Source organism: Triticum aestivum, chromosome 4A (assembly GCF_018294505.1).
Source record: "Triticum aestivum cultivar Chinese Spring chromosome 4A, IWGSC CS RefSeq v2.1, whole genome shotgun sequence".
In the NCBI taxonomy this organism is placed as follows: Eukaryota; Viridiplantae; Streptophyta; class Magnoliopsida; order Poales; family Poaceae; genus Triticum; species Triticum aestivum.
The window spans coordinates 176,218,051-176,223,610 of NC_057803.1; the positions used below are offsets into that span (position 1 = coordinate 176,218,051).

Consider the following 5,560-nt stretch of genomic DNA (forward strand, 5'->3'; position numbering starts at 1 on the left):
TCCGAAAATGCACTTCGTGAAGAGGTTGAACTTCTGGAGCAGTTGTTTTTGAACTTCACTCTATTTTTCACGTGTTATTTTTTACCCGTAACTCTCAAACCACTTACCGGAATTGAGCAAATGATATACCAATGGAAAGCTGTTGAAAACATGAAACTTTCCCGTGTTGATCAGTTTTTCATACTCGTGATGGTTCAAAAGAAATTTTTTGAATACACAAAAACGTGTTTTAAATGGTATACATGAAAATTTTAAACCTTTCATCAAAATGTAGCACATAATATACCGTTGGAAGGCTTATGAATAGCAGCAAGTTTTTCATGTAGACAGGTGTTACAAATTCGTTGTCGTTTGAGAGCAGTTTTTTAAATGGCAAAACAACGTTGTCTTTTTTTTTGCCTTTTTTCAACATGTAAATGAACGACAAACGTCTCGCACATGAATTTTGAACTATGCTACGAGGAGCACGTGAACTTCTTGCAACAAACCTTTTAAGGTTTTAGTTTTCTATTCTTATATTCTTTATCTCGTAACGCATTCTGTGTAGTAGTTGAATTTCCCGTTGTTTTCATCTTGAACTTTTGTCACATATTTTTGTTCAACCTCACTCACAAGAATTTTTGAACTTTTCTCGGGCTAAGCACTTCTAGCAACATCATACTGCTCGTTATTTTCATTTTGAACTTCTGTCACATATTTTTGTTCGTAATTTCTCACCCGTTCATCGGTGTTACACAAATCATATACCTTTTTAGAAACCTGTTGAAAGACGCGGCTTTTGCTAATACGGTTAAACTTTTGTTTTGAGCAAACGTACACTGATTTTTAACCGTTTATTTTGAAATAGAGCATACAATATAGCCTTGGAAAGTTGTTGAATAGGAGAAACTTTTTTCACAGAGAGCATTTTATTTTCAAATTTTTAATGGATTAGGAGAATTATTTTAAAACACTAAAACAATATATTTTGTGTTTTAACATGTAAATACACGGTGAACCTCTCCCACAAGAATTTTTGAACTTTCTCCGACCGAGGACTTGAACTTCTAGCAAGAAAAAAATCCGACTTTGCCTTTTTATTCCTTTTTCTCATATGAAAGACACATCATGTAGTACGTGAACTTCTCGCTGCTATCACTTTGAAATGCTCTCTCCTCTTTTTTTGCCCCGACTCCTAAGGCACTCATCAAAATTGAGCATTTAAATCCTAGGATTTTCATAATCTGTGAACTTTGCCATTTTTTAATTTGAACTTCTTAGTTTTATTCTTAGAAAAATGACTTTTACGTAAACATCGTGCAACCTTTTCTTATATTGAACTTCATACTTTAATTTTGCATATAAACAAGAAGGATTGTTTCTGATATTGTAAATAAACATCAAATTTTACAGTTTTTCATTTTTAAACTTCATGGTTGATTCTTTAATAATAAGGGATATCTGAGTTTTTTAATAACGCTAACATCCTAGTTTTTAATAAACATCAAACCACTTCGTTATTTTGGTATGAACTTCTCTGTTATTTCAGTTTAAACCCCTAGGTTTTTAAGAAACGAGGAAAATTCAATTCTTTGTACATTTTCATCTACTCTATTTTTTAAATTTAAATCTGTTAGTTATTGTCTAGTAAGGGGGAATCTAAGTGTGGTAGTAAACAATGAATCGCTCAGTATTTAAATTTGACTTCTAGAGTTAAAACTTGAACTTCTAAGTTTTTGAATACTTTTTGAACTTCTTTTGTTGTTTTTATTTTTGAGTTTTCATAGATATTGAGCTTATTCATTTTTTTATTTGAACTTCTTAGCTTTATTGACTAGTAATGTGAAAACCTTTTTATAAACGTCGAACCGCTCCGTTTTATAAACTAGAACTTCTACTTTTGTCTTGATTTTTAAATGTACCAAGTTTTTAGTTGACCTTCTCAGATTTATTTTTAAAATGAAGGAAATCTATTTTTCTACAAACATTTTTAACTACTTTTTTATTTGAACTTCTTGCTCAATTTTCTTTGAACTTCTCCATTTGTATTTTAGATATCATGGACAAAATTTGATCATGTATGTACTAGTTAGCATTTCCATTTTTTTGAACTTATCGTTTGTTGTTCTTGAACTTCCTCTTTTTGCGCTTGTGTTATCTTAATTTGAAGCTCCCCTTTTTCTTTTTAACATGGAAATCTAAGCCCTTTTATAAACATTGAATGGCTCTCCTATTTTCGTTCAAACTTCTTGGTTTTTATTCTTTAGTGACGGGGAAAATACGGGTATTTTTGTAAACATCGGACAACTCCGTTGGACTTCTTGATTTTTATTATCTAGTAATGGTGAAAATCTGAGTTTTATAACAAACACTTGAACTACTCCATTAATTTAATTTGAACTTCTTTGTTTTTTAGAAATGGGAATGTGCTTTTTGTATAAACTTTTGATCTGCTCTATAGTTTTAATTTGAACTTCTTTGTTATTTTTTAGAAACATGGCAATACAAGGTTTTTATAATCATTGAACTCTTTTATGTTTTTCCAAATTGAATATCATGATTTTGTAGTTTTCAAACAGGAAAAATCCAAATATTTTATTCTTGTTATTTAGACACAAGGAAAATCTGATTCTTTTATTAACATCGAACTGCTCGCCTTTTTACATTTGAACCTCCTTGCTTTTTTTAGAAAAAAATCATTCTTCTATAAACACAAATTGTTGTCTATTATTTTTTAAGTCCAAGAAGCGGCGTCGCACGATGCCGGGCATGGGGAAGATGAACGAAGCTGTCAATTGGTAAAGCGGTGTCCGACAGGGTCGCCCCGGAGGACGGCGGCGGAGAACGACTCTGTCGGCCGTGAGCAGGAGGAAATCCCCGCATGCAACTTCCCATGCCTCACACAAACTACTAACCAAACTCATACAAACTCAATACAAAAATCGCACAAAGTCCTGCACCCATGTTTCTGTGTATCAAATTAGAACATAATTAAAAGGGGGTATATTTCTACAGAAATCCAATCAGAATCATATCTATTTTTCTTGTGCAGATAATGAGAGAGAGAGGAACGTAAAAAAAGAAAGTGTCAGCTTGTACTAGCAGCACCAGTAGCAAAATATTGAGAGGAAGGTGGAAGCAACAGTAACACCAGGGAACAATAGCACGGGGCAGCACCACTAGCAAGAGAGAGTGTGTGCATCAACAGCAGCAGAACTGCGTCCGCATGCGAGAACCCAGGAGCAGCTGTTGTTGCTCATCCTCTCTCTCCCATTCTCCCGGTCGAACAGACTGTTGAAGAGAACCAGCAGCCATAGCGCCTTTGCAAAGAGAGCAAGTAATAGATGGATCAAAGGTCAGCGGTACTGGTGCCATGTGCTCGCTTGAACAGAGGAGAAAATTATGCTCACCCAACGATCTTGAACTTGAACAGAGTAGAGGAGGAGAGGAAAAATTCCAACCCCAATGTATTTGAACGGGTAAGGGACGGCCAACGCCGTGGGCACATGAAGTTCAGCTCCTTCAGATGGGGAAGAAGTAGGGTGGGGAACTGCACCGTATCAGGGAGGGGAGGCGGATGGGGCTTGGGCGGCGGGGGAGGAGCTCCATGGCGGCGGTTGGAGGATCTCATCCACGCGGCGGGGCGGGGATCTCACGGTGCATGGGTGGGCGCGGTGGCGGGGATCCAATGCGCATGTGGCACGTTGGTGGTGCCGGAGGACAGCGGGGTGGCGGCGTGGTCATCGCAGCGGGCGGATCCAGGGACGGCGGCGGATGTATCCCAGGGGCGGGGCGGCGCAGTGGTTGAAGCAGGGGGAGATGGCCACCGCGGTCAAACCAGGGGAGGGGGGAGATGGCTGTGGTGCGGGATCCTGGTCTACCGCGGCGCGCTTCACCGGAGCCAGGGTCGTGGCCGGGGCCGGGGCCGGCGCCGGAAGGGGTGGGTTGGGGCGCCTCCGCGCAGATAGTTGCGGGACGGCGGGTGGAGGGTGGGAGGTCGGGGTGTTGGGCGGATCGGCAGCCGCGGCGGCGGTGCGCCGGGTGGGTAGGGATCGAGGGGTGGGGAGAGTGATAGGTGCGGGAGGTGCGGGACGGTAGTTATTCTACTCCCAGGATTAAAATAGTGTCATATATATATATATATATATATATATACATATATATATATATATATATATATATTCCAGCAATTTTTGGCCTTTTCTAGTCGATCCCCTAAATTTAAGGTTGTAAACTTCAATTTGATCAAGTTCAAAGTAGGTTCAACCGAAAGTAGCATGCATTCAAACATAAACATAGATAGTTTTGCATAACTGAAAATAAAACGTAAATTTAAACTAAGCTAAACTACTTTCGGTCGAAGTAGAGGTCGAGTCAATCCTTCCTCGTCATGTACGGTGTGCCGCGAGCCGGGTCCGGGCTAGTACCGTCGCGGTGTCGTTGGGGAAGGCACTCCTCCACTCGTCGATGTCGATCTCCTCATCCTCGGGGCCCACCTCGACGCCCTCCGCGCCGCCGTCGTCGCCGCCTTCGACCTCATCATCAGAGGAGAGCATGACAACCTCGCCGCCCTCCGCGCCGCCGTCGTCGCCGCCTTCGACCTCGTCATCGGAGGAGAGCATGATAACCTCGCGCCCTCCGTGCTGGCAAAGATCATCCGCTCCGCCTCGACAAGCTTCGGGTGCTGCCGGCAGAGCTCTTGCATGTAGGCCTCGTCGGCGGCCTCGACCTCGAGACGCTCCCACGCCTCGAGGTCCTCACGCGCCATAGACTAGCTCACCACCCCTGGCTCCGGTGGAATGAGGTGGACCGAACATGTGCCGAAGGGGAAATTGAGCCTAGCCGCCGCGCCATGGTAGCGGACCTGCCAGCGATCATACTCCATGGCTGCGAGCTCGGCCGTGTGGAAGCTATCGAGCCACCAGCGGGTGTGGGTCTCTTGATCTGTAATCTCGGCGACCCACGTCCCCCATCGTCGTTGTCGGACCCCGAGGTAGGACTTCGTCGGCTACCGGGTCCAGGGAGGACGGGGAACTCCTCGAACCAGCGTAGGGGCACGGCGGCGGGCGGATCGGGCCCACGGAGGACGATGGGGACACCTTGGCGGCCACCTCACCGACGTCGGGCGAAAAGGTCGCGATAAACCTCTTTTTGGCCATTGGCTACTCGAGCTCCCGGGCACACAGGCAGAGGTTGAGGATGGAGGCACCGGCGATGGCAGCGACCTACCAATGGTTTTGAGGGTTGTGTGTGTCTGTGTGAGCGGAGGTTGTATTTGATGAAATACTGCGGCAACTAAAAATTTTACTAGGCGGGAGTAACAAGGCGGGGCTACTGAAAATTTGGATCAAGGGCGAGCAGATATTTTTGAGATTGTGAGGGATGCATAGGCGAGAGTAAAATGTCGGGGCTACTGAAAATTTGAATCAAGGGACTGAAGCAGAGCAGGAGTAACAGACATCGCACACAGTCCGCACATACTAATCGTGTGCTATCAAACATTAAAACCTTCCAGGCGGTAGATATTTTCAAGATTGCGAGGGATGCAGAGGCGGGAGTTTTTGGGGAGTGAGCTCGTGTG

General features: G+C 43.5%; 1 long non-coding RNA gene across 1 annotated transcript; it reads right to left on the bottom strand.

Annotated features, from left to right (window-relative positions):
• Positions 1–2,944: 2,944 nt before the first annotated feature.
• LOC123081912 (uncharacterized) lies at positions 2,945–4,028 on the bottom strand. Its single transcript, XR_006438840.1, has 2 exons — positions 3,390–4,028; positions 2,945–3,299 (listed from the first exon to the last, which is right to left on the bottom strand). It is a non-coding gene; the product is annotated as an uncharacterized lncRNA (long non-coding RNA).
• Between the last annotated feature and the right edge of the window lie 1,532 nt (positions 4,029–5,560).